Source organism: Scyliorhinus canicula, chromosome 16 (genome assembly GCF_902713615.1).
Source record: "Scyliorhinus canicula chromosome 16, sScyCan1.1, whole genome shotgun sequence".
NCBI lineage: Eukaryota > Metazoa > Chordata > Chondrichthyes > Carcharhiniformes > Scyliorhinidae > Scyliorhinus > Scyliorhinus canicula.
In genome coordinates, this window is record NC_052161.1 from 16817918 (window position 1) to 16843553 (window position 25636).

The following is a 25636-nucleotide window of genomic DNA, read 5'->3' on the forward strand; positions in this document are numbered from 1 at the left end:
TGCTTTACTGAAGTCCATGTATATGACATCTACAGCCCTTCCTTCATCAATTAACTTTGTTACTTCCTCAAAGAATTCTATTAAGTTTGTAAGACATGACCTTCCCTGCACAAAACCATGCTGCGTATCACTGATAAGTCTATTTTCTTCCAAATGTGAATAGATCCTATCCCTCAGTATCTTCTCCAACAGTTTGCCTACCACTGACGTCAAGCTCACAGGTCTATAATTCCCTGGATTATCCCTGCTACCCTTCTAAAACAAAGAGATAACATTAGCAATTCTCCAGTCCTCCGGGACCTCACCCGTGCTCAAGGATGCTGCAAAGATATCTGTTAAGGCCCCAGCTATTTCGTCCCTCGCCTCCCTCAGTAACCTGGGATAGATCCCATCCGGTCCTGGGGACTTGTCCACCTTAATGCCTTTTAGAATACCCAAAACCTCCCCCTTCCTTATGCCAACATGACCTAGAGTATTTAAACATCCATCCCTAGCCTCAACATCCATCATGTCCCTCTCCTTGGTGAATACCGATGCAAAGTACTCATTAAGACGCTCATTCATTTCCTCTGACTCCACCATAAATTCCCTCTTTTGTCTTTGAGTGGGCCAATCCTTTCTCTAGTTACCCTCTTGCTCCTTATGTACGAATAAAAGGCTTTGGGATTTTCCTTAACCCTGTTAGCCAAAGATATTTCATGACCCCTTTTAGCCCTCTTTATTGCGCGTTTGAGATATGTCCTACTTTCCCGATATTCCTCCAAACCTTCTTCAGTTTTGAGTCGCCTCGATCTTATGTATGCTTCCTTTTTCATCTTAGCTAGTCTCACAATTCCACCTGTCATCCATGGTTCCCTAATCTTGCCATTTCTATCTCTCATTTTCACAGGAACATGTCTGTCCTGCACTCTAATCAACCTTTCCTTAAAAGACTCCCACATTTCAAATGTGGATTTACCCTTAAACAGCTGCTCCCAATCCACACTCCCGAGCTCCTGCCGAATTTTGTTATAGTTGGCCGTTCCCCAATTTAGCACTCTTCCTTTAGGACCACTCTCGTCTTTGTCCATGAGTATTCTAAAACTTATGGAATTGTGATCGCTATTCCCAAAGTAATCACCGACTGAAACGTCAACCACCTGGCCGGGATCATTCCCCAATACCAGGTCCAGTATGGCCCCTTCCCGAGTTGGACTATTTACATACTGCTCTAAAAAACTCTCCTGGATGCTCCTTACAAATTCTGCTCCATGTACGCCTCCAACACTACATGAGTCCCATTCAGTGTTGGGGAAGTTAAAATCTCCCATCACAACCACCCTATTGCTCCTACATTGTTCTATAATCTGTCTACATATTTGTACCTCTACTTCACGCTTGCTTTTGGGAGGCCTGTAGTACAGTCTTAACAATGTTACTGATCTCTCTGATCTATTCTTGTATTAATCTTAAGATAAGTAGCTAACTGATGCTTTTTAATATTTGGCACCCCAACCCCTCCGTATGAACTGGAAGCTGCAGTTTGGCTAGTTTTAACGAGGTTTCTTTTTGTTCCATATAAAAGAACTGAGCATCCCATTAATTTTCCTTTTGGATGTTAGCAAAAAGCATGATAGGCAGCACCTGTAAAGGATATAATAACCGAGGCAACACATTCATCTTAATCAGTGTTGCCCTGCAAAGCCACCATATCGGTAAGGAGGACCAATGATGTAGGTCCCACTTGATATGCAAATGTCTGAAAGAGGGGATAAGAAAAATACCCAAATAAGTAAACCCTGAGGGGGACCATCTAACTGGGAAATTAGAAAAGATGGGACGTGGCGGCAAGGTGGCACAGTGGTTATCACCGCTGCCTACGGTACTGAGGACCCGGGTTCCACGTGACCCTTGGCCACTGTCTGTGTGGTGTTTGCACATTCTCCTCGTGTCTGCATGGAAAAAAAAATAATTGGGTACTCTAAATATATTAAAAAAAGAAAAGATGGAAGGTCTCCCTCTAAGTCTACTCAGAGACGCAGCCTCGGACTTTGTTGCTCTCCTCCACTGAATAGCCCAAATATCGAAGGATCCTGTCTAATTTGCCTCCACTAGGGACTCAATAGCCATTGCGAACAATAACTGGGATGATGGGCAGCCCTGCCTAGTCCCTTGCTGGACGCAGAAATTACCATATCTATAATTGCCAGTAAGAACTGCTGCTAGTAGACTTTTGTAAAGTTATGCACTTAACAAACTCCCCACTCACCTCCCAAACCAATCTTCTACAGCATATAAAATAAATAATTCCATTTAGCTCGTCAAAAACTTCTCTGCACCAAACAGATCACTAAACCATCTAATGCCTGCTTTTGAAAGACCTGAATTATAATAGTAACCTAACATTGTTATATGAATTCTGACCCTTTATGAACCCAGTCTGATCGTCCTGAATAACCATAGGGAGGATTCTTTCTAAGTGCTATACCAGCACCTGAGACAACAATTTCAAATGTACATTCAGGAGCGGGATTGGCCTGTAGGATGCATACCCTTCGAGATTATTGCTTGCCTTCAAAATTAAGAAAATATTTGCTTCACGAAGTGTCTGTCGGCAGTAGCAGGCCTGCTTCAAATGATTGGTTATGCATACCAATCAAAGGATCAATTAGCAAGTCTTTAAATTCACATCCAAGGCAGCACGGTTGCAGAGTGGTTAGCAATGCTCTCTTACGGCGCCGAGATCCCAGGTTCGATCCTGGCCCTGGGTCACTATCCATGTGAAATTGCACATTCTCCCCATCTTTGCAGTTTCACTCCCACAACCCAAAGCTGTGCAGGGTAGGTAGATTGGATGTGCTAAAATTGCCCCTTATTTGGAAAAAATGAATTGGGTGCTGTAACTTTATTTTTTTTTTAAATCACATCCAAAACCGTACCAGATTGAAGTTCTCTCTGGGCATGAGCCACCTCCATCCTAGAAATGGCAGCATTCAGGATTGACCGTTGGTCATCAGAAATTGTTGGGAGTATAAGGAGGAGAAAAAATGTTCCATATGTGTCAACGCATCCCCAGAATTGGTCTATTTATATAATTTGGCACAAAAATCTTTGAATGCGTGATTAATGTTCTCCATTTTAATCACCCTATTACCCTTGGAGTGTAGCACAGAGGGAATAACCCTAGAATCTGCCCTCTTCCTGTAAAAGCCAGGTATCTTCTTGCTTTGGTTTCAAACTCGTAGAACTTTTGTAGAGTAGTCCCAAGCTGCATTAATTTCTTTCAACACCTGCCATATTTCCTCTGTTTCAGCCAATTTTACTTCAAACCAGTGCTGTCGCTCCAGCATTTAAAAAAAAATTTAGAGTACCCAATTCATTTTTTCCAATTAAGGGGCAATTTAGCGTGGCCAATCCACCTAGCTTGCACATTTTTGGGTTGTGAGGGCGGAACCCACGCAAACACGGGGAGAATGTGCAAACTCCACACGGACAGTGACCCAGAGCCGGGATCGAACCTGGGACCTCGGCGCCGTGAGACTGCAGTGCTAACCACTGCGCCACCGTGCTGCCCGTCGCTCCAGCATTTTACGCCTTTTGTTGCCTATGTATGAGAGGACCAAACCACTATCATAAGCCTTGCGGATGGCTTGCATCACAGAGAATTGACTGAGTAGAAGAGATCAAATTCTGCCTTGAAGTACTAGATACAGTTATGATCCCTGAGCAAAGATGCATCAAATCTCCAAGATTTAAATCTGGGACAGGTCCCCTTGAATAAAAATTCAGGAGGATGGGTGCATGATCAGAAATCACAACACTACCTATAAAGCAGGAAGTCACTGAGTGTAGGATTGTTTTTGGCATGAAAAAACAGTCAATTCTAGCATTCGTGGGGAGCAGAGAAGAAAGTGAACTCTTTATCCTTAAGATGCAGTGTTCTCCACAAATCTAAATAACCTACTTCCTCGAAAACCTATGCTAAAGCTTTTGCCTGTCGGATGGGGACATTCCTTGTTGTGGGGAGTTTGTCCATGAAAGGGTTACGGTTACAGTTGTAATTCCCACCTTTAAAGGAATTCGTCAAAGTTAATTCAGCAAAGTTCATGAAGACGTTTTTTAAAATACATTTAGAGTATCCATATATATATTTTGTCCAATTAAGAAGCGATTTACGTGGCCAATCTACCTACACTTTGCATTTTTTAGGTTGTGGGGGTGAGACCCATGCAGACACGGGGAGAATGTACAAACTCCATAAGGACAGTGACTTTGGCTCATAAATCTGGATGTTGAGCAGCACGGTGCCGCAGTGGTTAGCACTGCTGCCTCATGGCGCCAAGGTGCCCAGGTTTGATCCCGGCCCTGGGTCACTATCCGTGTGGACTTTGCACATTCTCCCTGTGTTTGCGTGGGTTTCACCCCCACAACCCAAACGATGTGTAGGGTCGGTGGATTGGCCACTCTAAAATGAATTGGGTACTCTAAATTTAAAAATTTATAAATAAATACTGGATGTGATTTTTCTCCTTTGCCAAGGGCTGTTTACCCCACCGCCCCAAAACTACAAGATCCCTAACCACCGAACTCTCAAATATTGTTCTTGAACTTGCGTAGAATTCATTAATTTATTTATTTGGTAATTTTTAAATTACATATATGTTAACAATTCACACGTTGGATTGATAATTTTCATGAATGCTGTCAAGTGATGTTCAAGCTATCTGCTTTTGGTTCAAGTTGTAGCTGCATCACAGACCTTCATTAAAAATTCTTAGTATGAAGGGCAGCACAGTGGCGCAGTGGATAGCACAGCTGCCTCACGGCTCCGAGATCCCAGGTTCGATTCCGGCTCTGGGTCACTGTTTGCACATTCTCACCGTGTTTGAGTGGGTTTTGCCCACACAACCCAAAGATGTGCAGGTTAGGTAGATTGACCACGCTAAATTGCCCCTTAATTGGAATAAATGAACTGGGTACTCTTAATTTAAAGAAAAAAATTCTTAGTATGATTTATTGAAACAAATAAAGGTTTTTTTTTAGCAGTACGCAATCAAATAATGGGATGATTAGTTTTAAAAAACAATATTCCCTCAGCACTGTGATAATTGTCTATTGTCAAAGAACAAGAGGTAGAAAATTGGACGCCTGGGTATATTTTTTTAAAACTGCTACATCTAGGTGATGAATAGCTTATTCATGAAGGCCCGCCTCTCAAAGATGTGCAGGGTAGGTGGACTCCGGTACATTGCCCCTTCATTGGAAAAAATGAATTGGGTTCTCCAAATTTAAAAAAAAATGCTGGAGCGACAGCGCTGGTTTGAAGTAAAATTGGCTGAAACAGATGAAATATGGCAGGTGTTGAAAGAAATGAATGCAGCTTGGGACTACTCTAGTAGCGAGGATGGAGAAGTTTTTTTTTAAATTTGGAGAACCCAATTCATTTTTTCCAATGAAGGGGCAATGTACCGGACAGTCCACCTACCCTGCACATCTTTGGGTTGTGGGGGGCGAAACCCATGCAAACATGGGAAGAATGTGCAAACTCCACATGGACAGTGATCCAGAGCCAGGATCGAACCTGGGACCTCGGCGCCGTGAGGCCGCAGTGCTGACCACTGCACCACCGTGCTACCCTAAGGACGGAGATGTTGGCGCTCAGCCAAATGTCCCCATTCACTGCAGTAGTACTGGAGCATCCTGCTGCCGTGAACAGATTGAGAATCCCAGACTATAATTGTGAGTTTCTCTCTGCATCCATGAAAATGTATATGTGGTTGTAAATCTTGATTTGTGATTTTCAAAAGTTTTGTTTTACAAATTTAGATTACCCAATTAATTTTTTTCCAATTAAGGTGCAATTTAAAGTGGCCAATCCACCTACCCTGCACATCTTTGGGTTATGTGGGTGAAACCCATGCAGACCCGGGGAGAATGTGCAAACTCCACACGGACAGTGGCCCAGAGCTGGGATCGAATCTGGGACCTCTGCGCCGTGAGGCAGCAATGCTAACCACTGCGCCACCGTGCTTCCCCGTGATTTCCAAAAGCTGATGGTGTCACCATTTGATTAGTACAGTAGAAAAATATTGAGCACATGCAGCGACTTTATCTTGTACTTCTGCCTATGTTACACTTACGATTGTAAGAAAGTAGCCCTGTGCATTAATGATGTGGAGGATTACCTGCTTTCTGTTTTAACTCTGCTTAAGGAAGTATCTTCTACTTAGCATATTGCTACGTCTTGCACCCTTGCCAAGAAGAGAAATTTGCCACATGGGCTACCCTGAGTGTGCACATATGTCTGTCATTGTATAATATGGGAGTGATTTTCAACTTTTCCTTATTAACTCCATTTCTTGATCACTTCCTACCAATTATGATTTTAATGCTCTGGGATTCTCAGTAATAAATGCAGATTGGGGTCTTATAACACACATGATACTCCAATTTTAACTGCCTGCTGAGTGGGTCTGGGGTCATATGTAGACCAGAGTGGATCAGGACAGCAAATTTTCTCCTTTGAAGGACCTTGGTGAACTTGGTGGGTTTTTATGATTATCTGTTTAGTTTCATTGGCATCATTACTGAGACTACAGGGTTACAATGATCATTTCTCATGCCATGGGAGCCTCCTCTCAGCACGGGCAGACATCGATGAGGCAATGCAACATCACCTCCAGTGTGTCAATGCAGCCTTCAGCTGTCTGAGGAAAAAAATTTTGATTTTGTTTTTTTAAAAAGGCTCCAAGCTCATGGCAATTACATTCTAAAAATGTCCATTGCATCAAAAATAGAACTTGTAACAGATGGTGAAAAAATTGCTTTTGAGGTTGGAATGAAGACACCATGTTAGTGAAGAATGGAGGAAAGCTCACCGTAGAATCATATAATTCTACAGTGCAGAAGGAGGCCATTAGGACCATTGAGTCTGCACCTGCCCTCTGAAAGAGCATCCTACCTAGGTCCACTCCATCTTGGGATTGTGGGAACAAAACCCACGCAGGCACAGGGAGAATGTGTGGCAAACTCCACACTGACAGTAACCCAGAGCTGGGATCGAACCTGGGACCATGGTGCCGTGAGGCAGCAGTGCTAACCACTGCGCCACCCTGCTTCCCTTTCCATAACCCTATCTAACCTGCACATCTTTGGACACTATGGGTCAATTTAGCATGGCCTATTCACCTAGCCTGCACATCTTTGGACTGTGTGAGGAAAGCAGAGCACCCGGAGGAAACCCACGCAGACACTGGGAAGAAGCTACAAACTCCACACAGGCAGCCACCCAAGGCCGGAATTGAACCCGGGTACCCAGCTTGTGAGGCAGAAGTACTAACCACTGTGCCACCGTGCCGTCCCATGTCATATTGCGCTTAACTTTTACTTTGGTGTGCAAAATTGATGACTGAAAAAAATAATTTTAATATGAGCCATCTGCTGGAAAGCTATTGTAAAAAATGAAATACAAAATAGACCAAAATTTATTTGATTCACAAGTGTGCTAAAGAAGAATTACATATGTATAATTCTTTTTACATCCTCAAATATACTATCACAGCAGATGAATATGGTCTTTTTAACGCTGTTGTTGTGTAGGCATACACTGCAACAGTTTGTCCATGGCAATACACTACAACTAACATTAAAGTAATTAAATTGATTCGTCAATTATTTTTGGAGGATGAGTGGAGAAGACATGGAAGGCAATACTTAGTTGAAAAACTTATTTGTTTTGTGACAGCCTTTTGCTGATCATCCTGTTTCTTTTGACTGAAAGTATTCATACAGTACAAAATGGCTTGGGATTCAAATCTGCATGTATACGTTTATGGATTAATTTAAACACTTTTTTTAGCATTACTTATTGTCAGTTTCTGTTTAAAAATGCGGAGATGACATTGCTTCTTCCCTTTATCTTTAGCTCCAGGTGAGAGATTAGACTGAGTATTGCTTCTTGGTGTGGTAGGTAAAACTGATCTAACTTCAGTGCATTCAATTTTAATCAAGTTAGAAAGCCTTCTTAAATTTACATTTTTGAAGCCAATTGGCTTCCCTAATTTTCCCTCCTACTTGACATTGAACTGCAAAATGTCTTGGGATGTTTGCTGTGGTAAGCAACACAATGGCTGTGGCCTGGATTATTCACCGCCAGTAGCAGGGTACACAATGTGGTGGAGAATAGGGCATCCGGGGTAAAAACTGGTGTGATGCTCTGGCTCCTGCTGGGGGCGGGATCAGGGGCTGTTTAGCACAGAGCTAAACCGCTGGCTTTGAAAGCAGACCAAGCAGGCCAGCAGCACGGTTCGATTCCCGTAACAGCCTCCCCGAACAGGTGCCGGAATGTGGCGACTAGGGGCTTTTCACAGTAGCTTCATTGAAGCCTACTCGTGACAATAAGCAATTTTCATTTCATAATAAAGCATTTGCATCCACTTAACGGGCCTAACACAACAGGCTCCAGGCCCTCGTTATTCTGAGGTCCTCTGGGCTGGGAATCACGGGCGGGGATCACTGCTGGTGTTTAAGAGTGTGACCCTGACTTAATGGACCCTGCCTTGGGCCCTGAGGGTAACCCCTTACACACGAGGGCCCAGAGACTCACCCAGAGACCCCTTGAATAAAGAGAACGCCTAAATAAAGTGACCCCCCTCCAAGTCCCACTGACAGGGATACCCTAAATAGTGGGAAACCCTGGCTGAGATGCCCTAAATAGGGGGAAACCCCGGCTGAGGTGCCGTAAATAGGGGCGCACCCCCCCCCATCCCTAAATAGGGGGACCCCCCCCCACAGAGATCCCCATACTAGGGAGAACCCCCCACAGAGGCCCCCTAAATAGGGAGACCATGCGGAAGCCCTCTAAATAGGGAGAGCTCCCTGCAGAGGCCCCCTAAATAGGGAGACCTCCCCACGGAGGCACCCCACCGACAGAAAAGTGACCCGTCTGGAAAGAGTACCCAGTGACCTGTGTTTAAACCACTCCATATCTTGAGCTGCAAGACATTCATTAATTTCCCTTGGGCTGTGATTGACAGCTTCCACAGACACAGCTGTGAGCCGTGCTTCATTCATCTTTTCATTATTCGGTAACTTTGAACTCTGCACTTAACTCTCTCTTTGAAGTGGTTGATGTTTGTAAAGATTGTGTTCCAAGTTGAGTGCTGTCAATTGTCAGCTGAGCGCTTCAAAATCACTAGAGAGAAAAGATGGGGTAATTGGAATATACTTAACTCTCTTGGAAGTTATAAGCAATACTACTGCAAAACTCTGAAGCCTGTCCCTCAGGCTGTCCTTTTTGTATACTCAAAGAAGACCATAAAACATAGGAGCAGAATTAAGCCACTCGGCCCATCGCGTCTGTTCAGCCATTCAATCATGGCTGATATTTTCTCATCCCCATTCTCCTGCCTTCTCCCCAAAACACCTAATCCCCAAGAATGGCCAAATCTACAAGGTACTGAAGGATTGTTGGTACCAATATCTGAGAGTCCATACCATGAGCCGCTACCTTCCAGATCAGGCAGCATGAGTGGGAAATTGGAGGAAAAACATTACTTGGCCTTTGGTATAATTGTGCAAGTATTTTAAAGTTTTACATTGGTTTTTCAAAGTGCTGGCTTAAGTCTTCATTCGAATTTTGCATGTCTAGGTGAGGCATTGAGAAAAAAATAACTAAGCAGCTCCCACTGCATATAGTTATTTCCAGGATGTGGTAACTGTGGTATAAACATAACAAGCAACTTGGCCCATATCACTTCCTCTTTTAAATCTTAAAGTGGGTATTTTGGTAGACCAGAACAACACAATTTTTTTTTTTAAATGCTGTCAATTTCATGCCTAGTTGGCAGGTTGAATTACTGTTCTCTAGAGGCCTTGCATCAATTATATTATCAGTCAAGATGCTGTCCAGATTGAGGAAAAACCAGGAAGCTGAGAGGACGTGTTATTTGTCATGGCCATAATGGCAAATAAGGGGAGCATCCTGGTGGTTATTAAGCTTCATCACAGAATCAACTTTGATAAATATCACCCATATTACTTTGGAAAGTTAGTATGAAACATTACCGTCTAAAGAAGGATCAGTTGTTTTGTTTGACAATAAATCTTGATACGCTGTGGACTGCTCAGTGAACACATGAGACTAAACTATGCCAAGAAATCTGAAGACCAAGCACCTTTTATTGACATTGGGCATGCGGTTACTACAAAGTCCTAGGGAAAAGAGGACTGCCTAAATATTCTGTCATTGTCAAGGTAAAGTTCTTCAGGAGGAAGACTAGAGAGAAAATCAATGGAGTTGGTGAGGTTTGTGTATTGAAGAATTATATAATTTGATGGATGAAGAAAATACTGCCAGAGACTGCGGACCGGGTTCGACCCTGGCCCCGGGTCACTGTCCGTGTGGAGCTTGCACAGTCTCCTCGTGTTTGCGTGGGTCCCCCCCCCCCCCCCCCCCCCCACACACACACACACACACACACACACACAACCCAAAGATGTGTAGGGTAGGTGGATTGGCCATCTACCCTGCTGTTGTTTTTTTTTTAATGAGGACTTTCTATAATTCAATTTTCGAGCTTTGTTAATAAATGTGATAGCCATGACTTTTTGCAGGAATATGACCTAGTAGCTAACTGTGGCTTAATGGCTGGCACTCTTGCCTTTGAAGTTCTCCATTCAAGTCCCACTCCAGGACTTGAGCATGAAGATCTATACTGAAACTCCAGAGCTGCACTCTTGGAAGTGCATCTTTCATATTAGACATTCTCCTTTTAAAATGTATGTTTTGGGCAGCACGGTGGAGCAGTGGTTAGCACTGCTACCTCATGGCGCCGAGGTCCCAGGTTTGATCCTGGCTCTAGGTTACTGTCCATGTGGAGTTTGCACATTCTCCCGTGTTTGTGTGGGTTTCGCCCCACAACCCAAAGATGTGCAGGGTAGGTGGATTGGCTACGCTAAATTGCCCCTTAATTGGAATAACTAAACTGGGTACTCTAAATTTAAAAATCTGTTTTGAGTTTTTATTTCCCGCTGATCTTGCATAATTTCTTTGTCCTGTACTACTGCAGAACATGTCCTTAAATAGCATTTGTGACATTTGATTTACATTTAAGTTAACTGTGCAATTTTAGAAACTGTTGGAAATTGTTAATTGCCTCCGACGCCGGAGTGAATTTGAAGCGCATTTGAAAGTCTGGCAAATAATTAACAGTTATTTTAGCCATGGATTTTGAAATGACTACTAGGCTCAGCTAAGTTGAGGACATACTGAGTGGAAGTCTTATGTTTCCCCAAAGGAATGAAGTAGTCACTACTGGCGACTTTCACGCAAAGTCTAGTGGGCAGTTTCAGCAGAACAGCAATTTGCATTGTAATTCATAAAGAGATATCTCAGGGCTTTGCAATGTTTGACAAAGAGTGAATGTGGATCAGCTAGGAAAAATTAAGGGGAGAAGGTTAGAATGGCCCAGAATCATAGTTATAAGTCAGGCTGTTGAAACAGGGAGGCATTTGATCAGGCAGACATGCTGAAAAATAATTCCAAAGAACTGAACTTAGTGGTTGGAAGGGCTACTGATGTTGATGATTGAGCAGCACATGTAAATGATCTTATCTGGAGAGAAATGGGAACATGCATAACATGGCTGGATGTGATCACTATAGCAGGAAGTGATGAGGCTTTGCATGGATTTGAGGATAAGAATCTTTTGAGGCACAGGAGTCATTTGAGCTTGGGAAGTAAAGTGTGATGGGATGTGGCATGTATGCAGACTATGGGCGCGATTCTCCGACGCCAACGCCGGGTGAGAGAATCGCGGAAGTGCCGGGCGATTCACGCCACGCCGCCCCACGCGATTCTCTCCCCCCCCCCCCCCCCCCCCCCCCCCCCCAAAACGGCGTGTCGCTTTTGCGACAGGCCGTTCGGAGAATTGCCACTCATGTCGAGCAGCCTGCCTAATACGCCCGGTTCACGCCGGCGCCAACCACACCTGGTCGCTGCCAGCATGCGACCGCTGCGTGTGGGGCCTGTGGGGGGCAGAGGGAGGATCGAGCACCAGGGGGGTGCTCAGGAGGGGTCTGGCCCGCGATCGGTGCCCACCGATCGTCGGGCCAGCGTCTCTAAAAGACGCACTCTTTTCCCTCCGCCGCCCCGCAAGATCACTCCTCCATGTCTTGCGGGGCAGTGGAGGGGAAGACGGCAACCGCGCATGCGTGGGTTGGCGCCGGCCAACCTGCGCATGCGCGGGTGCCGTCATTCAGGCGGCGCGCTTTGACGCGGGTGGCAAGGCCCGGTGCGCGAGATTGAAGCGCCGCCGCTCCTAGCCCCCTGTGGGTGGGAGAATAGGGGGCGAGGAGCAGCCTCCGACGCCGGAGTGAAACACTCCGGTTTTCACTCCGGCGCCGGCACTTGTCTCCCTTTGGGAGAATCGCGGCCTTAATTTATGGGGAGCAGCAAAGGAAGCACTCAAGATGTCCAGTGCCAAGGGAATAACAACATGGATTAGGCTTTTGCTTGCAGAGGGTAGGAAAATGGGGCCGAAATTGTTAATGTTTCAAGATGAAAGAATATTTTCTGGATGGCTGATCAAATTTGAGGGAGGAAGCAGAGGTCAAATAGAATAGGACAACATGCCAGTGTTCGAAACCCAGTGTTTGGCTGAGATGGTGTCTCGGAAGGCATTGAACATAGAACAGTACAGCACAGAATAAAGTTGGAGATGAAAGAACAACGTTTTTCTGCACTTGGCTAGAGAAGGTTTTGGTTCATCTTGGTCTTAGTTTTGGATGGCTGTTGGCAAGGGTTATATTGGTGCTGGGTTTATTGGCTAAGGTGGGAAAGTGAAGCTAAATACTGTTAGTGTGTATGTAGAATCTGATCCAGTATTTCTGTTGCCAAGGAAGAGCATGTCAAAGATAAAGAGGAGGGATACAGCAGAGCTGACTGCAGGAATGGGAAGCGACGACATTGGAGGGATTCTAGTATCTTTGATACAACTAGTAGGAGGGAACTATGACAGAGCAGTATCACAGAATTGGGCATGTGAAAAAGCATGGCCACCAGTGGGCACAAAACACTGATATTGCTGAGGGTTGTGGGCTAGAGGAGATTACAGCGATGATTATTGATATTTGGGGGAGGCAACGCCATTGAGAGGGTGATCAATAGATCCTTGGGTGACACCTGAGCTAGAGCTAACCGTGTAGGAGTATGAAGAGAAACTTTTGCATATGATTCTCTGACAATGATTATATTGATGCGATGAGTGCAGTTCCACCAGCTGGATCACTGTGAAGGAGGAGGGTGTTGTCTACCATGTCAGTTGCTGCAGACAGATCTAGAGGAGTATTTTAGCTTTGTCAGACATATAGATAGAATTGTTTACTTTAGTAAGAGTGCGTTTGCTGTGGCGGGCATGGAAACCTGATTGGAGGGATTTAAATGTGGGAGTTCCAGGTTTTGGGAGGTGATAACACGTTCAACTCTTTGGAGAAGAAAGTGATATTGAAGGTGGGTCACAGTTTTCAAGGATTCGGGGGTCAGGTGTTTTCATTGAGCGAAGGGTTGAATGTAGCAGATTTGAAAGAGGAGGCCCGTTCCTGAAGAGGAAGAACTATCAACTATACCAGTTACCTTGGGGATCAAAAAAGGAAGTTGGACCACTTCAACTGCAGTATAAGCGGAACCCATGGGCGAGATTCTCCGCAAATGCGGAGAATCGTAAAGACTGCCGTGGGACAGGCCGTGACCCACGGCAGCCTTCACGCCTACTTCCGAGGACGATTCTCTCTCTCTTCCCCCCCCCCCCCCCCCCCCCCCCCCCCGCCCCCGGGCGGGGCTAGGGGCGCGGCTCCGTGCGTCATGGCGGCGCGGCCTTGACGACGGTCGTCAAGGCCGCACGTCAAGCATCACACCGGCTGACACGGCCGATGACGTCGTCCGCGCATGCGCAGGTTGGACAACACCAACCCGCGCATGCGCAGTTGCCGTCTTTTCCCTCAGCCGCCCCGCAAGACGTGGCGGCTTGATCTTGCGGGGCGGCGAAGGGAAAAGAGTGCGACCATTACGGACGCACGGTCCGCGATCGGTGCCCAGCCTATGCCCCCCTTGGCATGGCTGTGGTACTGCCGTGCCAATCGAGCCCCCAGATGCCCAAACGGGCATCTGGCGCCCGTTTCACGACGGCAGCGAGCAGGTGTGTTTGCTGCCGTGTTGAAACGGGCATGGAGGCTCGGCCCATCGGCCTCGGAGAATCGTCGCTCTCCATAAGAAACGGCGAGCGGCGATTTGTGGCGTGGGGGGGGGGGGGCGGGAGAGAATAGCGGGAGGGTGTGAAAAATGTCGGGAGGCCCTCCCACTATTCTCCCACCCGGCGTGGGGGGCGGAGAATCGCGCCCCATGTTTTCCAGGTCAAAGATCCTTGTAGTCTGAAACCAGTTATTCAGCAATCACTTCTGTAGTTGAAATAATTATAACTTCTATTGAACCAAGGTTTTAAAAAAAACTTCTGTGTAGGGTTTCTGGATTTTATGATTTTTGTTTCTGTGCAATATTAATATTTGAGAATTCTGACAATGACCCCGATACAAAAAATGTAAAAAGCTTTCAATATATTGTAGAATGCACTTTTTCCTGTTTCCATAAAGTTAGATTTTCAGTATTGTACTTTTCACTAAAGTACTTTTCACTAAAAGGTATCGGAGCATTTAAATAATAATGTAATTGAAGAGTTAACCACAATGTGATTCTTGTTAGGCAAGGAGTAGTTTGTCCAGTGCAACTGCATGCTGTTAAGCTTTTATAGGCCTAGTTTTACAAGCAGAATCTGATCTTTACCAGCTGAAACATATTTGACCACACCTTTATGAATCCACGTTCTCGACTCCTAATTGTGTATCAGTATAGTGATAAATTGCTAGGAAAGGAGTAATGGCGATGTATATTTTCCAAGATGGAGCCCAGCTGTTCTGTTTCTGTATCAAATACATTTTGCCAAAATCTAGAAAGAGTGAACAAAAAATAACCTAAAATGATCTAAGCAGTGGGATGTGTTGTTTGAGACTTGTAGTTTATTTTCTTGCTCCCACCTTCTTATGACCATAGAGAGGACTGTATTTGTGAAAGTGCACCAAAGCCATAGTCCGTAATTTTCGGGGACTGGGGTATTTAGTTTGAAATTTCACCTGTTTGGAACAACAAAGCTTAAGTAGTTGGTGGTGGAGATGGATTTGTGCTGCAGCTGCTGTTTCGAAGGCCAGTATTTTTTGCAAATTCTCGAACACAGAATGGTGAGGCTTAAAACACCATTACACCATTAATAAATTCAAATACCCTTGGAGCTGGAGAGCGCACACAGGGTGCTGGCCAGGAGGCCTAAGGAAAATGAACCCCCGTGTGCGGTGCTGGTGAGGTTCCACCGGTTCAGTGATCGGGAGTGTGTGCTGCGCTGGGCCAAGAAGGTGAAGAGCAGCAAGTGGGAGAATGGGGTAGTATGGATCTACCAGGATTGGAGTGCGGAGGTGGCTAAGCGGCGGTCCGGATTTAATCGGACGAAAGAGGTGCTTTACAGGCAAAAGATGAAGTTTGGAATGTTGCAGCCTGCGCGCCTGTGGGTAACTTATTCGGACCGGCATTATTATTTCGATTCCCTGGAGGAGGCGTGGGCCTTTGTGCGGACGGAGAAACTGGACTTGAACTGGGGGTTGCGGGGTCCGTTGTAATATTTTAGTGCTGGATTCTGCTGTTGCTGTGTTCTCTTTTTTTTTTGTACTTTTGCAATTTTGATGTGGTTATTTACAGGGGTGTTGTTCTGCTATGTTTTTTTTTTGCTGTGGGGCATTGTTTGAGTTGTGTATCTTGCGGGGAGGGTCGGGGGGCTTTGTTGTATTCTATGTCGGGTTGGGGGTATGGAGTGGGGCTGGTATTTGGGAGCTGCGTCAGAAGGGTGTGGTGGGGCAGTGTGAAAGCGCGGGCTTTCCTCTGGTTTCCCGCGCTGGGGGGCGGAGACGGTGACGGGGGGAGGCGGGGCCTTAACTGGTTCTTCCCTGCACTGGCGCGGTGCCTGGAGGAGGGATAGATTGGGGGATGATCCCACTTTGGGAGGGGTCGGGTTATTGGCGGGAGTTTCCGGGGTCAGCAGAAGTTAGCTGACGCACGGAAGTACAATGGAGGACGGTTCGCGGCTGGGAGGGTTCCTAGCCTGGGGGGGAAGGGAGGGAGGGAAAGGGGAATACCGGGTTGCTGCTGGTAGGGTCAGGAAGGAGCTGGTGGGGGCTGGGGGGACAGAGGTGAGGTGTTGTCACTGTGGGGACTGGGTCGGGCAGGGGGTGCTGGCGGGCAGTCGACGGGCTATGGCTAGTCGACGGGGGAGGGGGGCGGGACGCCCTCTGATCCGGTTGGTCACCTGTAATGCGAGAGGGTTGAATGGGCCGGTGAAGCGGTCGAGGGTACTGGCTCATCTGAAGGGGCTAAAGGCAGATGTGGCAATGCTTCAGGAGACTCACCTGAAGGTGGCGGACCAGGTCCGCCTGAGGAAGGGATGGGTGGGGCAGGTTTTCCACTCTGGGTTGGATGTGAAGAACCGGGGAGTGGCGATTCTGGTGGGGAAAAATGTGTTGTTTGAGGCATCGGAGGTGGTGGCGGATAAGGGGGGTAGGTATGTTATGGTTAGGGGCAGGCTACAAGGAGAGAAGGTGGTACTGGCTAGTGTGTATGCCCCAATTTGGGACGATGCGGGCTTTATGAGGCGTATGTTGGGACGGGTCCCGGATCTGGAGGCGGGAGGTCTGATCATGGGGGGGACTTTAATACGGTGTTGGATCCTTCACTGGATCGGTCCAGCTCTAGGACGGGTAGGAGGCCGGCGGCGGCCAAGGTACTGAGAGGGTTTATGGACCAGATGGGTGGGGTGGATCCATGGAGGTTTGTGAGGCCGAGGGCACGCGAGTACTCTTTCTTCTCCCACGTACATAGGGTCTACTCTCAGATAGATTTCTTCATGGTGAGTAGGGGACTGATTCCGAGAGTGGAGGAGGCCGAGTATTCGGCCATTGCAATCTCCGACCACGCTCCGCATTGGATAGAGTTGGAGATGGGTGAGGTGCGGGACCAGCACCCGTTGTGGCGGTTGGATGTGGGGTTGTTGGCGGAGGAGGAGGTGTGTAGGAGGGTCCGGGCAAGTATTGAGGGGTACCTTGAGGTGAATGATACGGGGGAGGTTCAGGTGGGGATGGTCTGGGAAGCCCTGAAGGCAGTGATTCGTGGGGAGCTGATATCCATCCGGGCACACAGGGAGAGGAGTGAGAGGGATAGACTGGTGGGAAAGATGCTGGAGGTGGACAGGAGGTATGCAGAGGCACCAGAGGAGGGACTGTTGGGGGAGAGGCGCAGCCTGCAGGCTAAATTTGATTTGCTGACCACTAGAAAGGCGGAGGCACAGTGGAGGAAGGCACAAGGGGCAGTGTACGAACATGGTGAAAAGGCGAGTAGGATGCTGGCTCATCAGCTCCGCAAGCGGGATGCGGCTAAGGAAATTGCTGGAGTGAGAGATAAGAGTGGGAATGTGGTGCGGAAGGAGGTAGTGGTGAATGAGGTCTTCAAGGACCTTTACGGGGAACTGTACCGGTCGGAGCCAACGGGGGAGAGGAGGGGAATGGAGAGGTTCCTGGACGGGCTTTCTTTCCCGAAGGTGCAGGAGGAGAAGGTGGAGGGGTTGGGTGCGCCGATTGAGCTGGAGGAGCTAGTTAAGGGGATCGGGCAGATGCAGTCAGGGAAAGCTCCGGGGCCGGATGGGTTCCCGGTGGAATTTTATAAAAAGTTTGTGGACCTAGTGGGCCCCTTGCTGGTGCGGACACTCAACGAAGCGTGGGAAGGGGGGACTTTGCCCCCGATGATGTCGCGGGCGCTGATCTCGTTAATTTTAAAGAGGGACAAGGACCCCCAGCAGTGTGGTTCATACAGGCCCATATCTCTCCTCAACGTGGATGCTAAGGTGCTGGCAAAAATCCTGGCCACCAGGATAGAGGACTGTGTGCCAGGGGTTGTGCACGAGGACCAGACAGGTTTTGTGAAGGGAAGGCAGCTGAACACGAATGTGCGGAGATTGTTGAATGTCATCATGATGCCGGCGATTGAGGGGGAGGCAGAGATAGTGGTGGCGCTGGATGCGGAGAAGGCCTTCGATAGAGTGGAGTGGGGGTACCTATGGGAGGTGTTGGGGAGGTTTGGATTTGGTGAAGGGTTCATTAGATGGGTACGGCTGCTATATGAGGCCCCGATGGCGTGCGTGGCCATGAATAGGAGGAGGTCGGAGTACTTCCGGCTTTACCGAGGGACCAGGCAGGGTTGCCCCCTGTCCCCCTTGTTGTTTGCACTGGCAATCGAGCCGCTGGCGATGGCGTTGAGGGATTCAGAGAGGTGGAGAGGCTTGGTGCGAGGTGGAGAGGAACATAGGGTGTCGTTGTACGCCGATGACCTGTTACTGTATGTGGCGGACCCGGTGGGAAGGATGCCGGGGGTGATGGAGTTGCTAGCTGAGTTTGGGACCTTTTCAGGTTCTAAATTAACTTTAGGCAAGAGTGAGGTGTTTGTGGTGCACCCTGGAGACCAGGAGGAAGGAATTGGTAGGCTCCCGCTTAGGCACCTGGGGGTACAGGTGGCCAGGGACTGGGGGACTCTTCACAAGCATAATTTCACCAGACTTGTAGATCAGATGGAGGAGGAGTTCAAGAGGTGGGACATGCTGCCATTATCGTTGGCGGGGAGGGTACAGTCCGTCAAAATGACGTTGCTTCCGAGGTTCTTGTTCCTCTTTCAGTGCCTGCCCATCTTTATCCCCAGGGCCTTCTTTAGGAGAGTGACTAGCAGTATTTTGAGCTTTGTGTGGGCACATGGGATTCCGAGAGTGAAGAGGGTGTTCCTGGAGCGAGGGAGGGATAGAGGCGGGCTGGCGCTGCCCAACCTTCTGGGGTACTATTGGGCGGCCAATGTGTCAATGATGCGTAAATGGGTGATGGAGGGGGGAGGTGCGGCGTGGAAAAGAATGGAGATGGCGTCATGTAGAGGTACGAGCCTGGGTGCCATGGTAACAGCGCCGTTGCCGCTCTCCCCTAAGAGGTTTACCACGAGCCCGGTGGTGGCGGCGACCCTAAGAATCTGGGGACAGTGGAGACGGCATCGGGGGGAAACGGGGGGCTCGATGGAGGCTCCACTGGGTGGCAACCATCGGTTCATCCCGGGGAACAAGGATGGTGGATTTAGGGGGTGGCAAAGGGCGAGCATCAGCAAATTGAGGGACCTGTTTATTGGCGGGAGGTTTGCGAGCCTGGGGGAACTGGAAGATAAATTTGGCTTTCCCCAAGGGAACATGTTCAGATACTTGCAGGTAAAGGCGTTTGCTAGGCGACAGGTAGAGGGATTCCCTCTGCTGCCCTCGCGGGGGACGATGGACAGAGTGCTTTCGGGGGTGTGGATCGGAGAGGGGAAGGTGTCTGACATCTATAAGGTAATGCAGGAGGTGGAGGAGGCGTCAGTGTCGGAGCTGACGGCTAAATGGGAGGAGGAACTCGGGGAGCAGATAGAGGACGGGACTTCCTCCTCATGTGCGAGGCTTAGCCTCATCCAATTTAAGGTGCTGCACCGGGCCCACATGTCCGGGACTAGGATGAGTAGGTTCTTTGGGGGTGAGGATAGGTGCACCAGATGTTTGGGGAGTCCAGCGAACCACGCCCATATGTTCTGGGCATGCCCAGCACTGGAAGAATTCTGGAAGGGTGTGGCGGGGACGGTGTCAAGGGTGGTTGGATCCAGGGTCAAACCAGGGTGGGGACTCGCGATTTTTGGAGTTGCGGTAGAGCCGGGAGTGCAGGAGGCGAAAGAGGCTGGTGTCCTGGCCTTTGCGTCCCTAGTAGCCCAACTCTCTCCACTCCCTCCACATCCAGACCCTCCCGGATTCCCATTGGCCCCAGTTTTGCTAGGACTCCTTGACGCATACTTGGCCAATGCCTCGATCTTGATGTCAAGAGCAGTAACTCTCACCTTACCTCTGGCATTCAGCTCTTTTGTCCATATCTGAATCAAGGCTGTAATGAGGTCATGAACTGAGTGACCCTGGCAGAACCCAACCTAAGTGTCTGGGAGCAGGTTATAAAAAAAGTAAACTGCTATTGCCACTTGACAGCACTCTTGATGACTCCTATCTGGAGACTAATAGGGCAGTAATTGGCTGGGTTGGATTTGTTCTGTTTCTTGTGCACTCACCTGGGACACTCAGGACACCACCTGCGCAATTTTACACATTCATAGAATCATAGAATTTACAGTGCAGAAGGAGGCCATTCGGCCCATTGAGTCTGCACCATTGCCAGTGTTGTAGCTGTACTGGAACAGCTTAGCTAGCGATGCAGCAACTTCTGGAGCACAAATCTATTTTTTTTTTTAAAAATATTTTTTATTAAAGTTTTCACAAAATATCAACAACAAAATATAAAGTACAAAATGCAAAAAAATGTAACGGAAAAACAAAACCTCCAATATATCCCCCCCCCCCCCCAACCCGGTTGCTGCTGCCACTGATTGTTGTCTACCGTTCTGCTAGGAACGGTTGCCACCGCTTGAAAAACCCCTCAAAGCAAATTTCACCCTTTCCAAAATTCCTCTAGCGCTGGGCTAGCCCAGAACATATGGGTGTGGTTTGCTGGGTTCCCTGAGCACCTAACACACCTGTCCTCACCCCCAAAAAACCAGCTCATCCATGTCCCGATCATGTGTGCCCTATGCAACATCTTGAACTGTATGAGGCTGAGCCTCGCACATGAAGAGGAAGAGTTGACTCTCCCTAGGGCATCTGCCCAAGTCCCCTGCTCGATCACCTCCCCTAGCTCCTGCTCCCACTTACCTTTCAGCTTCTCCACCGAGGCCTCCTCCTCCTCCTGCATCACCTGGTATATTGCCGAAATCTTCCCCTCTCCAACCCACACCCCCGAGAGCACCCTATCCTGTACCACACGTGGCGTCAGCAGCGGAAATCCCACCACTTGCCGCCTAACAAATGCCCTTGCCTGTAGGTACCTAAAGGCGTTTCTCGGGGGGAGCCCGTACCTCTCCTCCAGCTCCCCAGGAGTGCAAATTCACCATCCACGAATAGGTCCCCCAGCCTGCCCTGTGCCACCCCGCAAACCCTCCATCCTCCCCGGGACAAACCGATGGTTTCCCCGTATCGGGGTCCACACCGAGGCCCCCAACTCCCCCCTGTGCCCCCAGATTTTTAGGGTAGCCGCCACCACCGGGCTATTGGTATACCTCGTTGGAGAGGCAGCAGCGGCGCTGTTGCCAGTGCCTCCAGACTCCTACCCTCACAAGACGCCGTTTCCAGCCTCTTCCATGCCGCCCCCTCCCCCTCCAGCACCCACTTGCGCACCATCGCCACATTAGCGGCCCAGTAGTATCCACAGAGATTGGGCAGCACCAGCCCCCCCCCCATCCTTGCTCTGCTCCAGGAGTACTCTTCTCACCCTCGGAGTCCCACGTGCCCATACAAACCCCGTTATGCTCCTATTGACCCGTCTAAAAAAGGCCTTCGGGATAAGAATGGGGAGGCACTGGAACAGAAACAAAAACCTTGGGAGCTCCGTCATCTTCACTGACCGCCAAAGACAGCGGTAGCGCATCCCACCTCTTGAACTCTTCCTCCATCTGCTCCACCAGCCTCGTGAAATTAAGTCTATGCAGGGCCCCCCCAGCTCCTGGCCACCTCGACCCCCAAATATCTAAAGCTCCTCTCCGCCCTTTTTAGTGGGAGCTCACCAATCCCCCTCTCCTGGGTGAACCACGAACAGCTCGCTCTTCCCCATGTTGAGCTTATACCCTGAAAATTCCCCGAACTCCCTGAGGATCCTCATTACCTCCGGCATCCCCCCCACCGGGTCTGCGACATAAAGTAGCAGGTTGTCCGCATAGAGCGGTACCCTATGCTCCTTCCCGCCCCGCACCAGCCCCCTCCAGTTCCTCAACTCCCTCAGTGCCATAGCCAGGGGTTCAATCGCCAGGGGGACAGGGGACACCCCTGCCTCATCCCTCGATACAGCCGAAAGTACTCAGACCTCCTCTTGTTCGTGGCCACACGCTCCACCTGGGCCTCGTACAACAACCTGATCCACCTGATGAACCCCTCCCCAAACCCGAACCTCTTCAACACCTCCCACTCTTCCCGATCAAAGGCCTTCTCGGCGTCCATCGCCGCCACTATCTCCGCCTCCCCCTCATTTGCCGGGATCATAATGATGTTCAGGAGCCTCCGCACATTCGCATTCAATTGCCTGCCCTTCATGAACCCGGTCTGGTCTTCGTGAATGACCTGCGGTACACAATTCTCAAGACCAAGACCTTCGCCAGCACCGTAGCATCCATATTTAACAGTGAAATTGGCCTGTAAGACTCACACTGCAGGGGGTCCTTGTCCTGCTTCAGGATCAAGGAAATAAGTGCCCTGGACATCGTCGGGGGGCAGAGCCCCACCCTCCCTTGCCTCATTGAAGGTCCTAACCAACAACGGGCCCAGCAAATCCACATAAATTTTGTAAAATTCGGCCGGGAAACCATCTGGCTTCTCCCCCTGCATGCTCCCTATCCCTTTCGTCAGCTCCTCCAGCCCAATCGGAGCCCCCAAACCCACCACCAGTCCCTCCTCCACCTTCGGGAACTTCAGTTGGTCCAGAAAGCGGCCCATTCCTCCCTCCTCCAGTGGGGGCTCGGACTGATACAGTTCCTCATAAAAGTCCCTGAAGATCCCATTGATATCAACCCCACTTCGCGCCACACTCCCCCTCCTGTCCTTAACTCCCCCAATCTCCCTAGCTGCGTCCCGCTTCCGAAGCTGATGCGCCAGCATCTGGCTTGCCTTTTCCCCGTACTCATAGATCGCCCCCTGGGCCTTCCTCCACTGCGCCTCCGCCGTCCTGGTGGTCAACCGGTCGAATTCGGCCTGGAGGCTACGCCTCTCCCTCAACAGTCTCTCCTCCGGCCCCTCCGTGTACCTCCTGTCCACCCTCACCATCTCCCCCACCAGCCTCTCCCTCTGATCTTTCCTCTCCTTATGGGCCCTAATGGAGATTAGCTCTCCCCTGACCAGCGCCTCCCAGACCATCTCCACTTGAACCTCCCTTTGTCGTTAGCCTCCAGGTATTTCTCTATGCTGCCGCGGACCCGCTCGCTCACCTCCTCATCTGCCAACAGTCCCACATCCAAGCACCACAGCGGGCGCTGGTCTCTCTCCTCCCCAGTTCCAAGTCTACCCAATGCGGGGCATGATCTGAGATGGCTATTGCCGAGTACTCGGTATCCCCTACCCTCGTGATCAGCGCCCGACTCATAACGAAGAAATAGATCCAGGAATAGGCCTTATGAACATGTGAGAAGAATGAGAATTCCCTAGCCCTCGGCCTTGCAAATCTCCAAGGATCTACCCCTCCCATCTGGTCCATAAACCCCCTCAGTACTCTAGCCGCCGCCGGCCTCCTGCCCGTCCTGGATCTGGAACGATCCAGTGTCGGATCCAACACCATGTTGAAGTCTCCCCCCATTATTAGGCCCCCCCACTTCCAGGTCCGGGATTTGGCCTAGCATGCACCGCATAAAACCCGCAACGTCCCAGTTCGGGGCGTAAACATTAACCAGTACCACCCTCTCCCCTTACAAATTACCACTTACCATTACGTACCTACCGCCATTATCTGCCACAATGCTCGACGCCTCAAACAAAACCCTCTTTCCCACCAGAATCGCCACCCCCCGGTGTTTTGCATCTAGTCCTGAATGGAACACCTGGTCTACCCACCCCTTCCTCAATCTTACCTGGTCCGCCACCTTCAGTTGTGTCTCCTGGAGCATGACGACATCCGCCTTCAGCCCCTTCAGGTGCGCAAACACCCGGGCCCGCTTAATCGGCCCGTTCAGTCCCCTTATGTTCCAGGTTATCAGCCGGATCAGGGGGCTGCTCGCCCACCCCTCCCCCACCGACTAGCAATAACCCCTCCGCGGCCAGCCACGCGCCCACACCCCACGCTCGGCCTGTTCCCCACGGCGGCAGACCCCTGTCCCGACCCCCTCTACTCGCTCCATCTCCCCCTTGACCATACCAGCAGCAACCTGGTTTCCCCCCCCCCCCCCCCCCCCCCCCCCAAGCTGGGACCCCTCCTAGCTGTGTTGCTCCCCCTATTGCCACAAATCTATTATTAAGGAGGTTATAGAAGGGCATTTAGAAAATCTTAGTGCAATCGGATCCAACATGATTTTGTAAAAGGGAAATCATGTTTAACCAATTTATTAGTGGAGTTGAGGCCACAGTCGGATCAGCCATAATCTTATCAAATGACAGAGTAGGCTTGGGGGACAGACCACTGTTCATTATTTGTATATTTGACCTCCCTGGCTATCTGCTCCAGCTGCTGTGTGTCTCTGGAGGTCCATTCGGCCTTCTTATTAATAGGTAAGGTAGCCAGATGTCCAGTTTTGCACCATACAGTCCAAATTTCAACACCTCTCTGCCTATTCTGGTAGGGACGGCCTTGAGTCCAGTATCAAAAGCTCTCTGCCAGCTGTTCTTTCTATGCCTTTAGTGAGCAATTACAGAACACCCACTGTTTGGACTTTCCTAAAATATACTCCATTTTCATGGTAACATGCCATAGCCATAGAATTTACAGTGCAGAAGGAGGGCATTCGGCCCATCGAGTCTGCACCGGCTCTTGGAAAGAGCACCCTACCCAAGGTCAACACCTCCACCCTATCCCCATAACCCAATATCCCCACCCAACACTAAGGGCAATTTTGGACACTAAGGGCAATTTTGGACACTAAGGGCAATTTTGGACACTAAGGGCAATTTTGGACACTAAGGGCAATTTTGGACACTAAGGGCAATTTTGGACACTAAGGGCAATTTATCATGGCCAATCCACCTAACCTGCACATCTTTGGACTGTGGGAGGAAACCGGAGGACCCGGAGGAAACCCATGCACACACGGGGAGGATGTGCAGACTCCACACAGACAGTGACCCAAGCCGGAATTGAACCTAGGACCCTGGAGCGGTGAAGCAATTATGCTATCCACAATGCTACCGTGCTGCCCTTAAAGATTGTTTTCACTAGAGAAAGGACTAAGAACATAGAGAAAGGAGTAAGAATATACTCCACTGCTGTCCAACTAATCTTTAAAAATAGAGTGCTCTCATTTAAAAAAAGTAAACTGCTATTGCCATTTCATGGGTTGTTGATTGAACTGGAACTAAAGGCAAGTGAGTTTAGTTTCTTTGATTTTACAATCCTGGAGGCCTGTTTGATATTGAGACTAAGCCTGTGAACCCATATCCTCTGCATAGCCAAAATTAACTACTTCCATATCCATAACATCAATTAACTATCCTTGCCTCAGCTCATTTGCTTTTTTCATGCCTCATTCACAGATACACTTGAAGAATCCTATGCTGTCCTGGCCTATCTCCTAATTTGCACCTGAATTCAAAACTCTGCTGGCTGTTCACCCTGCTGTGTTGCATTGAATTTCAAATTCTCATCTTCATTCTCAAATCCGTCTTGTGACCCTGACCCGTCCTAATCTTTTCTAGCCTTCTCTATCTGGATAACTTTAAAAAAACATTTA

General features: G+C 48.9%; 1 protein-coding gene and 1 pseudogene across 2 annotated transcripts in view; both read left to right on the plus strand.

Moving 5' to 3' along the window:
- mxi1 (max interactor 1, dimerization protein) overlaps positions 1-25636 on the plus strand; it is an 82259-nt gene that overhangs the window by 37163 nt on the left and 19460 nt on the right. The gene's annotated exons all lie outside the window — the stretch shown is intronic.
- On the plus strand, positions 1610-10328 carry LOC119979374 (annotated as a pseudogene).